Raw genomic sequence first — 17047 nt, 5'->3', positions numbered from 1 at the left:
AGCTGGAAAAAGGAGAAAAAATAAGGAATTGATTAATAGTACTAGCATGACGAGTTTTCAGTTGGTTTTTCTACCTCCTCATTAATAATATTCCTTTACGATACTAGAACTCTCCTTCAATAAAAACTTAAGGAAGTTTGTAAATTTAATTAATAAGGAAAAATATATTAATGAATGGTAATTATTTTAGTTATTCATTAGAACATTCCGTTGACAAATTTGGTTTGAGCCTATTTGGTAAAAATATTTCAGCAAATTAAAATCGATAAAGCACAAGGAAATCTTAAGATTTTGAGCACTGGAGGAGGGAATATGAGCCCACATTTGTGGGCATTTATTGAATATAGATATCCGATTAACAGAGCACAGAACTCGTGATGAACAAGGAGGCGGAATGCATTCAGGGTTTTCTCGGACGTCATCCATCCGAGAAGAGGCCGCCAAGTAGAAGTGACCTCCTGTGGGGGCCGGGGTGTTATGACTCCCACCAACCATGAATCGAAGGAAACGGATGCTCGTTGAAAATGGTGGCCTCCCATTCCGGGAGAAGGGAAGGAGCTCACATCCACGACGATTCATATTAAGCAGGGCGAGGGAGAGACGGCACTTCAGAGCAAATCGCCCGTGATCGCAGATTTCGTCGTCGTGCGGGACGAAGAATCCGGTCGGAAGGTCGGGTCCCTCTGTGGACATTTAAAGACTTCATTCCTCGCGACTCCAGTCATCGGGAGCGGATTTATGTATGCATGAAGTGTTGGCGGGCTGGAAGAGGTATGCTCCGAGGGGTGGGGAGCCCAAAGCGAGCATTTGGGTGGATGTATAATGGACCACGAAATGGATATGGAGGATTCGGATCGTCACCTATTTGAAATTCGCAGCTGACGTTGCTTGAGACTAGTTTAATCGTCAAAAAAGGATCTTTTCCGATGATGTCGTCAAGCTCACCGCTACTCACATTCAATCCCATTTTTTCTACCATGCCAACTTTACCGGAAAGTGAAAATTTAATTTTGCAAGAAATTGGAATTAACACTCCCGAGACAAAACTTATTTTGTCTAACTGAGTCCCTTCTGCATTTGTCTTAGGAAGTAGAGTAACACAACTTGGAAAGTATGATTTTTAGAAACCAATTGTACACGTACTCAATTAATTGATTATCGTTAAAGATGCATGGCCATTCCAGCAAATCACTTCTTAATTATATGAGGAAAATTTGGATTCAGGACCATGTTAATTCTGCAGATAAGTTGGTTATATAAACTAATTTTTGAAAAGTGTTAATAGCCTATTCCTAAATAATCTACCCTGAAGTTTACATTTTAAATTGCGCTAATGGACAGTGTGATGCTCTGTTTAGCTACCATTTCAAATTCAAATGAGTATCGTAACACCAACTACAAATCCAGAATTTAAATCATTATGCTAGTCAGGAAAGCAAGCAAGCTTTCCAAAACCTTATCTACTTCCTCTTCCGGCGGATATTAATTGATAAACAAATATTTTTCATTGCTTTGCTAATTATTTTACCAGATACTAAAAAGATAAATATTTGATTTATAAGATTACAATAGCCGTCTTCATATCCTCAACATTATTTTTCTTTTAGATACTGAAATTGGAGCAGCAAATTTGGATTCATTAAAGTTAATAACAAAATATAAGATATAAGCAAACGCAAGTATGTCCCAACCTTTATATAAATGAATGCATGTGTGGGCAAATTCTCAGTAGTCTTGCTTCGGATTCTAGAAAGATAAAAACGAAATTAAATGCTCAAAATGATGAAGGTGAGAAAGAGTTGCACATGGTTTCGTAGCTAACTCTAGTAACAGAGGTTAGTGGAAAAAAAAGCAATTTGAAGAAAATAAAATTGACGAAAAACACGACGGGAGGCCATAGAGGATTATGTTTGGATAAGATACCATAAAACATTTCACAAAAACCTATCACAGTGCGTTGACTTGGCGAGTGAGTCAAGCAACAGAACGTCAATCACCCGAAGAAGGGTAAACAGTCCTTATTTGTATGAGTGTAGACTGAAACCATTTGGTCAGCAGAGTGGTATTCATCTAATTTTATGATTGTGGATTTTAGAAATTATAAAAACGAATAAAACACTGCAAAGAGGAAGGCAACGGAAAGCAAGTTATCATCCCAAAGATGAATGCCTTAAGATTTTCCTAATTTTGATTTAACTGCAAAATAATGCCACCGTCTAGAGTAAAATGTTTCGAAGGTAAACTCGTCCTAAATTTGGATCTCCACGTTGGGACTACTGGGAAAGGTACAGCTGATAGACATTTCAATCGACTTATGATAGAAAGTTTGGCTGTCCAATAACTCCAGACACGTGGGAAATGTCGGAATTAAAAGGTAAAAATGCGTAGAATAGATTTATAGATTTTAGGTGTGCTTGAAATGAAATAGCCTGCAAAAGGAGACTTTTTGAGCGGCAGATACAGTCTAATTCACGGAGTCCCGATAACTATAAATGCTTGAGTAAACAAAATGCTAAGGAAAATTGCTGCAATGGAAGTGAAAGCCAACTTAACGTGCCATGTAAGGATAACTAATGTGATGACAGAAACCAATCCACGGACACCGTGATGCTGCAAGTTTTATACCGTCAAGATAGTAATATGTAATCGTGATGAATGAAGTGTAGGACGGAATCCTCGAATTAATGATATATGTCAAATGTGACAAAAATCTAATTACGCATGGAGACTGGAAATCGTCTTCAAAGAAGGTAAGGAGGAGAAAATAGGAATGCATCATCTAAGGAAGCGCAATGAAAGATGGGATAAACTTTAGGACCCCTGTGCATAGCGTAAATTAGAAGTGAAACGCCTGAAGGGCCACGTCCCAAGGCAATGGATATGGAAGGTGCCAGGATATCAAAGAAGATATTGATTTTTCACAGCCGAAATAGCAAGAAACCTAAAATAATAAAGGGAAGGCCAAGGATCTAATGCATAAACAAGTCAAGTTTGCATACTCGTTAGCATAGATTTAAGAATGCAGTAAAGAAAATAATAGCTTACCGGGATAGAATCACATGAACGAATTTACGGCAAATGAAGTGCCATCTGTAATTCAAGAAGCCAATGAAGAGAATTAAGATTCAGTGGGAGTTAGAGAGCATGAGTGAACCTGATTCAACGCTGAATTTACTATTGATATTATACATTAATGGAAAAAATAACCGAATGGGCTCGATGAATAAAAAAGAAATAAAGAGTTGATGGTTAGATTTTTATGTAGCCATCAAGGAAAGTAAATTCTAAAAAACTGTAAAAATAAAACCATAGATCTCGGGTTAAGTATTGTCCCTAATAGAAAAGAAAGAAACTAAGATGCTGAGGAAGGAGAGATATCTTATAGAAGGCTGAGAAATGCAATAGCGGGTAAGCAAGAAATATTAGAGAAAATGAAAGAGATTTTGTGGGATAAATGCAGCATATACTTTTCCAGGGAAGGTGGAAGCAGCTTTCAACACAATGAGACATCAATTTACGAAGGCGGTGGAAATATCAGCGTCATTTGGAATAGCAATGGTGCCATTCTCCGTTAAGATGAGCAATAAAGTGATGTAATGGGAAGGGTATTTAGAATTTCATGGAGGATACAAAAGTATTTCAGAATAACAATTTCAGAGTGTAAAAATCATTCGCCTTGGCCGGGATACCAACCCGAATCCCTCAATGTCCGGTCGAGTGCTTTAGCCAGTTAAGCTATCAAGGCGTCCTCTTAAAATCAGAAATTTTGGGGGCTTCAAAGGAACAATATGTTGAGACGAAATACCGTATATACATTGTCACAGGCATTCGTAGTCGTGCGCGACGCTCCACAGTCCACGAGGTTAAAACCAACTTTTAAACACTTAGGCTGTTTATACTTATTAGCGTATTAACTGATGAGGGCCATAAAGCAGTTAATGTCCACTTGAACATAGAAATAAAAAAGATTGTTAAACCAAAAAGAAAAATTTATAACTACCATAAAGCAGACTTTGAAACTTTTGCCAATCAATTAAACTCTTCACTACCCGAGTTCAAAACCCGCTTAATTCATGTCAACGTGGAAGAAACTTGGACAGAATTTGCCAATATTATGCAAAAAGGAATCATAGATTTCATACCTATACGTTATATAATATATATATATATATATATATATATATATATATATATATATATATATATATATAATATAATATACGTATAATACGTTAAAGCAAATCGCAATCACAGGTGGTACAATAAAGACGTTAGAAAAGCCCTCCGAAAGCAGAGAATGCTACACTCTAGGGTAAAGAAGGCAGGCGTGAACACATCATCCCCTGAGAATAAACAATTATGGGACACATACAGATCCTCTAAAATTAAAACCAAAACACAATTACGTAGTGCTTTATTGGACTTTAAACGCAAAGTACTTTGCGAGCACTTGGACACTGACCCCAAAGCTTTTTGGTCATATGTTAGGGAAGTAAATGGGAGTAAACAAACCGTGGCTTGCTTAAGGGATTGTACCAATATAATTCATACAGACAGTGAGGATAAAGCTAACATCCTAAATTCATTCTTCCAAAGCGTTTTCTCGAATGATGTTGCCACCGCATATCACCAAGAAACAATACATACCCCACCCATGGAAAAAATAACAGTGGACCAACAAGGAATTCTAAAATTACTTAATGAGATTAAACCCAACAAATCCCCGGGTCCCGAAAATATACCAGCTAGGGTGATAAAACATTTAGATCCAAACATTGCCCCGTACCTTGAATTTATATTTAACAAATCCCTCACAGAGTGCAAAGTACCTAAGATTTGGAAAACCGCGCAAATAACGCCTATTTTTAAAGGTGGTGACAGGGAGGATCCCAGTAATTACAGACCTATATCTCTCACTTCTATCCGTTGCAAAATCTTAGAGCACATAATTGTCAGTTCAATAATGAGACACCTCGACAATATTAACTTTTTAAGTGACAATCAACACGGATTCAGGAAAACCCGCTCCTGCGAAACCCAATTAGGATTATTTACACATCATTTACTTTTATCTGGTGAGAGAGGTAGGCAAGTGGTTGCGATCTTCTTAGATTTTCAAAAGGCATTTAATAAGGTTCCCCATGGTAAACTCATTCATAAATTAAAATTCGCGGGTATAAACAAGGGCGCAATAAATTGGGATAAAGATTTTCTTTCAGAGCGGGAACAGAGGGTAGTCCTTGATGGCGCTAGTTCCGACAGCGTTCGAGTCACGTCGGGGGTACCTCAGGGAAGTGTAGTCGGGCCGTTGCTTTTCTTGATTTTTGTTAACGATTGGAACCGCGAAGTGAAAAGTAAGATTAGGATGTTCGCGGATGACACAGTGATCTATCGGGAGATATCTGGGGATGAGGATCGTTTTATTCTAGCGCAGGATTTATATTGCATTACTAAATGGTGTTCTAACTGGGGATTGACGCTAAATTATAATAAATGTTCGGTGGTAAATTTCTTTAAAAGATCAACGGGATTTGCTTACAAACTAGCTGGAGGTGACCTAGCAGTAGTTGATACGGTAAAATACCTAGGTGTTACATTCACAAAAGACTTAACCTGGGGCACTCACATACGTAAAATCTGCGGTCATGCATAAAAAAATTGGGATTCATTAGGCGGATTGTCGGCAAAAGTGACTCGAAGGTCAAGAAACGTTGTTAACACGCTCTTGTAAGGCCTCATTTAGAATACGCATGTAGCGTGTGGGATCCGAGTGAAAAAGGTCTCATTCGGGAAATTGAGAAGGTTCAACGCCGGGCAGCCCGTTTTGTAAAAAATTCTTACGATAAAACGAAAAGCGTCACCGAAATGCTCATGGATTTGGGGTGGGAATCATTGGAAGAGAGACGATTCAATGCAAGATTGAAATTATTGAATAAATTCAGATATGCATGTTTCAGCACCGAGGTCTCGCAAATTATTCGTACTCCTACATACATTGGTCGCTTGGATCATTCATATAAAATTCGGGAAATAGATGCCAGAACTAGCCGACTCGAGGACTCCTTCTTCCCACGAACAATACGGGATAGCAACTGCAGGGGTAAAGCTAGCAAAAATTCCACTTGCCACCCTCAGTGTCTAAAAAATAATTAGTTCTCCTTAAATACTCTTCCACTAATCTTATGTGTTTTGCTATAATAACCCATTCTTTCCGAATGATCTTATTCGTGTTCTGTTCATATGTTTTTAAATCTCCCTTTCAATCCCTCGTCCCTTTCCGCGGGGGAAAATTCCTGCTACCTGCAACGTTGGGTCGCATTCCCTGCCTTTTACAGTCTCTTCGGGGGGTAGAGTGTTTTGCGGTGCATGTTCATGTGGTAGTGATGTTTCACATTCTTGCTTGTTGTGTCCTAGCTTGCGTGTTGTAGGATGGCTTTCGTGCTGCATCCTGGGGTGCAGTTTTTTGTTGTTTTGCGGTATATGTGTTTACATGAGTGTTGGATGAAGGGATTTTTGCATGAGTGTGTGCGCTGCTGTGGGTGTAATTTTCCACGTTGTTGTTTTGCATGTGGTATTGTTCCTTTTTATGGTTGGTGACCTAACACCCCCCGCCACACGCCCTTGCGGCGGCTTGCGGGGTATTATGTAGATGTACCTTGACAAATTCCAAAGAAACTGCGGGAGATGGCACAGGAGTAACTTTTAACGGAGTCATCCGCTTATCTGCATTTAAATGCAAAAATATCAGACTAAAAATCATTCACCCTGACCGGGATTCGAACTCAGATTCCTCAATGCCCGGTCGAGCTATCGGATTTACGAATCCCGGTCAAGTCGAATGATTTTTACACTCTGAAATTGTTGCATTGAAATGCAAATTAGCGGATGACTCCGTTAAAAGTTACTGTCGTGGCATCTCCCGTAGTTGCTTTGAAATATTTCAGAATAATCAAAGAAGTGCATACAAGTGTATACTTGGACTCTCGACGTTCATGAGAAAAATACCTATCTTTTCAATTTTTTTTGAGGTCTCAGTAAAGGATTTAAGGCGAACATGGTGCCAAAAATTGAAAAAATTAACCTAGTTAAAAACAATTAATTAAGAAAATAGGATTCCGTTCTGCAAGAAAACATTAAATATGGAACGCGTATGAGAGGAGGCATGTCGATTGGCCGTAAAAATAAACGTCTCTATACAAAAAGGATAAGTTGAAGAAAAATGTGAAATATGAAGAATCATTTTGACCACCAATTTATCAGGATAGTCTACCCATGTTTGGAGAAGAAAGGGAAGAGCATTTCGGTGAGGACCAAATAGAATATAAAAGCAAGGGAACAAAATATGACATTATTGCTCCCAGTACCATTGTAAAAAATAAAATAGAAAAAGAACGGCAAAACTATGTATCATTCATTGATTTGAAGGAAGCCTTTGACAATATAGAACGGAAAAGGACGCAATGAGGTAAAAAAGAATTTTAATTAACTTTAGCCACAGGAGATTGATATATGCCTTATATACAGAGCAACTGGATGCGGTGAAAGAAGAAAGTAAGATAAAATGAAAATTGAAGCACAACAATTTTGCTCATTATCGCACCCGATATTTTTGTGCACATTGAGAAAGCAGCGAATGAGTTCAAAGAAAAAATAATATGTGGCGTATGAAAAGACGGAGAAAACATAAACATGCAGTGAATTGCAGACGAGTTAGCTACATGTACCAGCAGGGAATTAACAGGAACGATAACTACGGCCGCATAAGTATATTTACGTCTATATAATACCTTGCAAGCCGCCGCAAGGGTATGGGCCACCACCTGTAAAAGAGAACAAAACTACTTGCAAAATAAACACATACATGCAAATCTATACCCACAGTGGCGTATACATTCATTCAATTTTTTTTTCATTTTACTTGCATGCAAATACATATACTATCAACTGACAAACAATTGCCTACAGGATGCAGTAAAATATTAATCGAATAACGTGCAAGCTAAAATTTGACCAGAAAGAAGCGTTATTCCAGTATTACATGGAAATGCAACACACAACGGTCTCCTCCCCCAAGGACTTCGGTAGAGAATGTGACCCAACGCTGCTGGTAGCGGAAAGGTCCCCCTGAGAAAGAAGGATGAGGAATGGAAGGGGAAACTTATAACAGACAAAGCAGAGCAAGCAATACTGTTAAGAGCAGTACATTATTTTGGATTTCTAATGCGTTCATGCGGGAAGGGTTCCCGTATTGTCTGTGGGAAGGAGGAGTCCTGAGGCTACTAGTTCTGGCATCTATTTCTTGAATTTTACATGCATGATCCAATCGACCAATTTATCTTGAAGTCGGAATAATTTGTGATATCTCAGTGCTGAAATATGCGGATCTGAATTGATTTAGTAATTTCAACCTAGCATTGAATCGCCTTTCTTCTAATGATGTCATCGAATAAGCGTGGGCCTAAAGAACCCTCTCATACGTCTTATTCTCTTTTTAGATGTATTTTTCACCTTGCTCGCTTATGTTCTCTGCCTCATAGTTCTTTTACATATCCTTTCCAACTTTTATGCATCTTTTATGATTCAAAAAGTGTTTATTCTGAATTATCTTTTATGGTTATCCCCAGATTATATTATGCTTTATCTTCCTATATAGCGTACATTTTTCACCTGTCGATTGCAAAATTTCCGCATTCTTGCTGCCTTTTCCACCCCGCATAATTTGCTCCTATTGTTTATTAATAAATCCTTTTACTCCACCTTATCTCCCTCTCAATTAACATTCTTCAATTTCTTCCTCAAGTCTAACTTTCTTATCCTTATCTTTTTTATTTTTATAGTTTCTTTTAGTCTCGTTTGTGGCTTTCGATATTCATTTTTTGTTACTATTTTTACTCTATAGTACTCAACCGTCAGCTCTAACTGCTATTATTCTTTTCTTGTTATTCCTATTAATGTTTCCAAATTCTATTTCCTTTAACGTCTTCCCTATTTTTTCTTTTTGAATTGGGCGCTACATTTCATTGTTTCAAAATTATGGCCTGAGTTCAAATCCGCTTCTGAAAAACTGTAGGAATTAATGACGTTGTTCTTAAATATGTGCATAGCCATAACAGATAACTTTCTGAATCCCCGAACATTTCTTATATGTACGTTCACCTTTTATGGTGCCTAAACCAAGTATTATTTAACACTAAAACCTGCCTCCTGCAAAATTCTTTTACTCTTTCCCCGCGATCAATTCTTATTTCTAAACTGTAGTCCTCCACCTCACTACCATGTCTCGCTTACCCTACCATCGTGTTCCAATAGCTCAACAATATCAAATGTTATTATGAAAACATGACCTGAAAATTAAGTTTCCAAGTTCAAAATTTTATTTTTTATTTGATGTTGACGATGTGAATACGGTCCGGGAAGCTTTTCTTATTTGTTTCCATACATGTGTTAAGCCATTTCGTTCACCGGTGGTCTGGTTCATAATCCGATTTTTACGAAACGATATATTTTTAAAGAATAGTAATATGTTTGATATGTGATATCTCGTATGTGCATCCTGCAGCTGAGCATCTGCACTCTTTACACTCGTACCTGTCTGCAGTGTTATAAAAGTTAGAACCAGCTCTGGTCACAATCAGCGGTAACGTTCCACTCGGTGGACTCAAATACCACGACTTTGACTTAAGGTAAGGAAACTATGTATGTAGTTGTACTGTTAACTCGATTTCTGGGAAACCAAGCATGACCAATACCCGAGAAATTCTTGGACCTCAGGGGGTATATGTTACAACAGATACGTGACTATTTCAAATTAGTTAAAGTTAACCTGAAAACGCACATGGTATGTGTTAATCGTCATATGTATTTATTGAAATTATGATAACGTGCACTTTCAAATATATTTCGATATGGTTAAGAGCATATTGAGTATATTTTTAATAGATTTTGTATGCTGTACTGCACTATTAATATTTATTTGAGGGTTAATAATGCTAATTCAACATAATTCATCCTTTTGTGCATAGATTTGCATGAATGTGTCGGTTATACATGTGATTTAGTTCCCTTTTACGGGTGTTAACCTAACAGCCCCCGCTACACGCCCTTGTGGCAGCATGCGGGGTACTGTTTAAATATAGATGTAGAGATCTCTTAGGTAGTAATTTTTCAATAAAACAAACATTCAAATTTCTATGTTTTACAAAAGACTCACAAATGTGAATAATAATTCAAAGGAAGAAGGCGTTGGCCAACAAAAGTATGGAAATACACACACAAGAGGACACTCAGACGTATTTAGAAATTTTCAGAACCAAGACCACCTCCCTCTGCGGACAGACGGCACCAGATTAGAAGGATGCAAGAGGGAAGGACGTTGCATGGAAGTATATGCGGGGAAAGGTTTGCGTGGGGATGAATTGGGAGGGGAAGGTTTAGGATTTTACTCGTACAAGAAGCATTCGCTAGGAAAGCTTTGGGAGAGGAGAGAGAATAAAAATATCAGCAAGGTAGAGTCTGATATTCCCCTCTGGCTCACTCTAGGAGTCGATGAGCCAAATGTATGCCTTAATTATTGCCTGGAGTTGGAGTGGATGGTTGAAGTGTGATAGATATACTAGAAAAGAGACACTGTAGCATTTGCTATAGTGCATAGAGACATCATGACAAATGCTATAGTGTCGCTATTCGAGCACCATTCCTACCCTCCGACCCTTAACTCATACTTAATACAATAGCAGGCATCATGGCAAGACAATATATGTTAAAACGGGACTAACCGCAAACAAAGAGCAGTAAAATTAAATGAACGTCATATTGGATATGTCCCGCCCATATTTCGCCTCCAGACAAAATGAATTGCAAAAAAAAATATTAAAATAGAATATAAATGAATTTCCTTTTGGAATCGAGAATCGAACCAAAGATAATAATCCCTACATTGGCAGTAATGCTTTCCTTAGTAATGCCCTATTCCTACTTCGGTGAAGCTGGCTAATATAAGATCTTAATGAGTGCTTATTTGGTGCATAAAACTAATTTGCTTAAAAATTGAGCGGTCCACTTTGCTAATGTAGAGTCAGTTACCGTGTTAATGTCTCTTTTATTAAATTATGGATGGCGAGCGTGAGTGGATACGAATACGTGGCGATCGAAAATCAGCGGAAAATGAATTTATACAAATGTGTTTAATATAAAATTTTAAAACGATTCTTACGCCTTGGTAAACGATAAATTACCCAGAAAAGTCATCATTTATGGATAACTTTGATAGAACTTAATGATTACAATGCAAATATCCAAAACATGGTAAATTGATCTATTCCGGATTTTATTGTAACTACCCGACAATTTTTACTGCTGTATTTTAGTATAATAAGGACATTAATGAAGTACTTTTTCTCCATTCGCCTCCGTCAAGAAATGAATAACTTTGAAATTTGGTTGAAGCAACTTACTACTCATAACCTCAATGAATCCCCATCCAATCAGTTATGTTCGTATCTTTTAAGTTATTAAACGTATTTTCCTACCAAAATGCCCTGACATTAAAGTATTTCTCATTAATAATCATAATACAGAAACAACCTCATTTAGAGAGTTGCCTGGTAGAGATAATGAAATAATTTCGATTCGTCTCTCCCATTTGTTCCTTTTACGTTCTATGTTGTCAAGTTACCTACCTTAACCCTCAAAAAATGCTCTACTATCTGACGATGCATATATAAAATTCCTTTTCACGATAGGATTTAGAACTCCTCTGCCGGCTAGAAACGAGGTGTACGAATCGTATATTAAATCCCTCTTCCATTGCATATAAAAAATGTGATTAAGGAATCCTTTGAAATTCCGTGATATAATTGATTATACCATGAGCCTCTTCGCCAATGAAACCCATATAATTCCAGGTTTGCTTGGCCTCAAGTGATATGAAATTCATGCAAAATAGAAAGGTGTGGAAAAAATCATATTCCACGACAGCTTATCCCAACGGCTTGGTGCTTCCCCGCTATCCCTCACTCCATCAGTGGTAAAATTGAAAACGGGAATTGCGTCCCGTGTATTGGCTTACAATGACTCGCGACCGGAGATGAAAGATAAACGGGCGGTTGCACCGCCGGATGTTGGGAAGCCGTGCACTACTACTCCACGGCTCATACCTAGAGTCTCCTTCCTTGCAATTCATCAAAAGCAAGGGAAGCCCATCACGCAAATGGAAAATATGCTCTCGCGAGTCGGCTCGGAGGGGTAAAGCTGAGTAGGGGACGGGTTCGGGACACCCTGGCGGCACCCCGTGGGGGTCAGGGACGGTGACTTGGGGAGCGTGGGATGTAAGCCGCGGGAGGGGACGCAACGGTGGAGACCCTGCACCGCCGCGACGCCCGGCGTTGTCGCCGCATCGAAGCGGACGGATTGCCTCCACTGCTATCCGGATGCTGCTCACCGTGTGAAATATTGCCCTCCATAGCGGAAGGGAGCGTTCGTTTTCGGGGTGGGGGACAGTGCAAAGAGTGTCGGAGGGAATGGGGTGCGGGTAACTTTCGAAGCGAGGGGCCCGAGGACTCCTGCCTCTTAAACGGCGACGGCGGGAAGGCGTTATTTATTTACGGCATGGATATAAGCGTGTAATTTAATATTCATGCGCGCGCACATAAATTACGTGCGTGTAAATACGGGCTGAAGCCATAGCCAAAAACTGGTCCCGTGCCTTCCCGGAATTTGCTTAAAGCGAAATACTAGGGTATTGTCTAGTTCATGCTGCATTAACACAGCAAGGCTAAATATAAAAATGATTATTATAGTGTCAAACCGCTACCTCCACTAGCCTCGGAAAATTTAATTAAATCAAAGCGATTTGAGGTCGTTATTACTATGCCTCTGTTATTATTGTTGCACAGCATTAATAATGATGCTTAAATTGTAGACTTGTTAAGATCTTGATTGTGACTCTTTTTTAATTTGAAATTTTCACAAAGTATTGGTCAATTTTTGTATCTTTAACTTCTTATTTAATAAACTTTTTATTTTACTTATTTGATTTATTTAAGTGTTTCATCACAAATAAATAAATAAAGTTATTACAATGTTATTTTATGTATGCTAATAAATGATTGTCCTTTTTTATTCCAGTTTGATTAGTTTTGAATGGGATAATTGGTAAAATCCATTTTATTGCAAAAATACTTTCATTTTCTTTGAATATGGAGACAAAGAGAGGACGAAGTAGACCCATTTGTAGAGTAACAAATACCCGGATCAATGAAATTACAATTTTCTCTAAACCAATACCTCTTTGAATCTTTAGCCAGTCAAATACATGGAAGCTGTCTCTTACAGGTGACATTTTGGGGGGAAAATTATATCAGCGATCCATCCATTTTTCTCTCAAGCGGATGCTCACGTCATATTACCATTCGCCGCCCCAGTCTCCTTCACGACGAAACGATAACCTTTCGTAATATAATGTTCCTTCCGCCTATCGCCATTGTTTTGACACCAGACGGGATAGACTACTAAAAGATACAGCATAGGAATGTTCTTAACCTCCATTGTATTGCAACTATTCTCTTTAAGGTGGTCTCATTTCTGAAAACTGAAGCTCGAAACTTACCTTCTTCCCAAATATATGCGTCTAATTTCAGCTATATAAATGCTGTTTTCAATAATTTATTTTATTTAATCTGAACTGAATTTAAACAAAATAGTAGTCACATAAAGCCCCAAGGTATAGTAATGCATATCGTCACTTACCTAATATAAATAATTCAAAGCAAAAATTTTGAAAGGATTATTCTGTCCCAAGATTCATTAGGGGGTCGGTAATAATAATATGCATCCATTTGAACAAATATAATACATTAATCAACAGGGCAAACCATCATTCTGCACTGTATTATAAACAACTGCATTTCCAAATTGTCCTAGAATACTGTGTTTTAGTGTCATTGCCAATAATTCACTGATTTCTAGTTGAGATGATTTATTTGACCCTTATCAGTTCCGCTAAAATATTTGTATGGTCATTTGGTCAAAAATATAATTTGATATATAATCATTTGAGACCTGTGTAAATTTTTCGATAGAAGTTATCAGAATATGTAGTACCATTTGCACTTTCATGTGATCTAAAATCCATGAAGGATTTGCTCATTTCAGTTCAAAAAATTCATTTTCACGAATACCTCAGGGTTAAATGCATCAACAAGATCCACCGAGATCCTGAAGCAAAGCACAGAAATACCGGGACATATGTAAAATTTAAATATTAAATACTATGAAGCCATCTGTGAACATGGAGTATCTGCGTGAACTACATGAGTTGTTAAAAATGATGGGGTACAGATTAAATACCTTTGCAATCATTTCCTATCAGAAATCATTATTTAATGATTTTATTCTCGAACTATATGAATTTGAAAAATGTCTGGTTAGTAAATTCCACCTTTTATTGATTCTCGGTCAGCCTAATTCTGAATGTCAGCAGATAAATGTGCTTTGGAATTTATATAAACAGCCCCGTGAATTTTGACGACCTGTATTTTTGATATAACCACTAGGTTGCCTATCCAATAAGGAGTACATATCGGCTGATTTCTTTTTAATTTTACGAAGGGAAGGAAAATTGCATATAATTGGGTTTATTTAGCCGACCACATATTAGAAGGATCTGCTTTTTATCTCAACAACTGGAAAAAAATAATACTCATAAACTAACATGGCTCTTTTTCTAATATTTTTCAAAATATTTAAATCGAAATCCTCGGGCTCCAAAATATAAAATGCGATATTCTCTTATTATTTCGCCGCATAGTAACCCGGTAATAATCAGAAAACCAATTTTGATAAAATCAGAACTTTATTAATAGTTCAACCGAATATGAAAAAAATTCATCAAAGGGATGTAACTTCGGGCTCTGAGCTTTACCTAACGCCATAATATGGATAAATACACTCCATTCAAGCAATAGCCACATTTAACAAAAACAATGTACGGTACGTTTTACACAACTGTGAAAATATATGACGGTTTTATGTAAGGTGTAGCGCAAGTTACATTCACAAAATATCTGGAAGAAAACGGCCCAAACCGATATTGTTCCTCTAGTCTACTTAAATAAGGGTTTCAGTGTGACATTGCTAAATGAAGCATTTGAAAGTTACAATAAATGTAAGAAATAACAGATATTGTCACTGCAACACACTTTTAATGTCTTACGACCATGGTTTCGATGCTGCGTATCATAATCCTGCGAGTCGCAGTAGTCCAGGGGTAGATAGGATCGAGATGGCTATCGTACTAGCTTCCCTACCCTGAAGGTCCGGGCTCAAAACCCGGCGGCGTCGAATATTTTTCAATGGTATATCGATCGCTACTAGAGGTGCTTTGAGGAGAGCACTTTGAATGAGAAAGTCGTCCATCGAATGCGAAGTTAAACGACGAACTTCTTTGCGTCTTTCGCTAAGAATAAGCTAATGCCGACTCCGGTTTTCTCTCGACCGTTCATTCTTTCCTGTCAATCCCTGATGGCGCAAATGACCTTAGCTTTCGGTCGATTCGCTTAAATACTCCAGGGGTAGAGCGTGGGACTACTGACCGGAGGGCCCGAGTTTGATTCCCGAGCAAGCCTCTCTGGGCACCTGCAGCTACACCCAATCTATGTGATTTTTCGGGTACCAGATCTTCCTGGGAAACCATAACTGGTACAGGGAAAGGAACCGGCCCCACTACCCTGATATGTGAATGGCACACACCCCCGGGCTTAACACTAGGTGATCTCTGTCATCACCTACAAAACCGACCTTCGGGTATATATATATATATATATATATATATACTCATATATACAGAAACATATATAAGGAAAAGATATATATATATATAGTACAATACACAGTAACACATAATATAGAAACACAAAAAAAGAGAACACTCACACGTATTTTCTTGATATTTCGACGGAAACAATCCGTCTTCCTCTGAAGATATAGAAATAGTGTTATTTTTTTTTATTATAGGGTTATCGGATGTGGGAAGGGACGCTAGGACGGAAACATTGTAACACTGGTTGAAGGGGGTATTATTTAATTGGTGTGGAACATTGGCCTATGTAAAAGGACGGGCAGAGTTTACAGGTAAGAAGATAAACAACATTCTTGGAAGTGCAAGAGGAATAGGGGAAGGGCGGGAGAGAGTTAAATGGTGGGATGGAGTGGGGTGGAGTGGTGAAAATAGGGCAGGTTTTGCATCTTGCTCGATGACATGGAGTGGGTATGGCTCTGGGGGTGTGAGGGGATTTTGAGAGTGGCCTGGTGGATTTGAGGATATCTGCTAGGTTGGCGGGACGTTTGAAGGTGACAGAGGGGCAATTGGGGAGAAGGTTGGAGGAAGTGTTGTGATTTTTGAGGATGGGGAATAGGTCTTTGAGGATGAATTTGAGAGACTGAATGCCTGGGAAGTAGGTAGTACAGATTGAGAGAGGCTGGGAGTCTGTGGTTGACGCAGGCTTGGGGGTGTAGGAATGTTTAAGTATTTTTTTATGGAGGAGAGAATCACGGTATCCTCGTTGGAGGAGGGAGTGGTGAAGGTTGTTAAGGTATTTGTTAAGGGATTCGGGATGGTTGCAAATGCGGTGACCGCGGATAGAAAGGGAGTAAGGGAGGGAGCGCTTGGTATGGGAGGGGTGACAACTGCTGTAATGAAGGTATTGCTGCTTATTATTAGGTTTGGTGTGAACAGAGGTAAGGAATTTGTTGTTGCTGAGGGAAATATTAACATCGAGGAAGGTAATCTGAGAGGATGAAATGGTCGAGGTGAAAGACAAAGAAGAGGAATCATTGAGTTGGGAGATGAAGGAATTGAGGGAATCTATGCTGTGTGGCCATAGTAGAAAGATGTCGTCAATGTATCGGAGCCACAGGAGAGGTTGCAGAGGATAGTTGGAAAGGAAATTCTCTTCCAGGACACCGAGGTGGAGGTTTGCATATGAAGGGCTGAATCTGCTACCCATGGCGCAGCCCTTTATTTGGAGGTAATGGTTATTATTGAAAGAAA

This window comes from Hetaerina americana, unplaced genomic scaffold (assembly GCF_022747635.1).
Source record: "Hetaerina americana unplaced genomic scaffold, ioHetAmer1.1.p SCAF_12, whole genome shotgun sequence".
Taxonomy (NCBI): Eukaryota; Metazoa; Arthropoda; class Insecta; order Odonata; family Calopterygidae; genus Hetaerina; species Hetaerina americana.
This window is presented reverse-complemented; position numbering follows the sequence as displayed.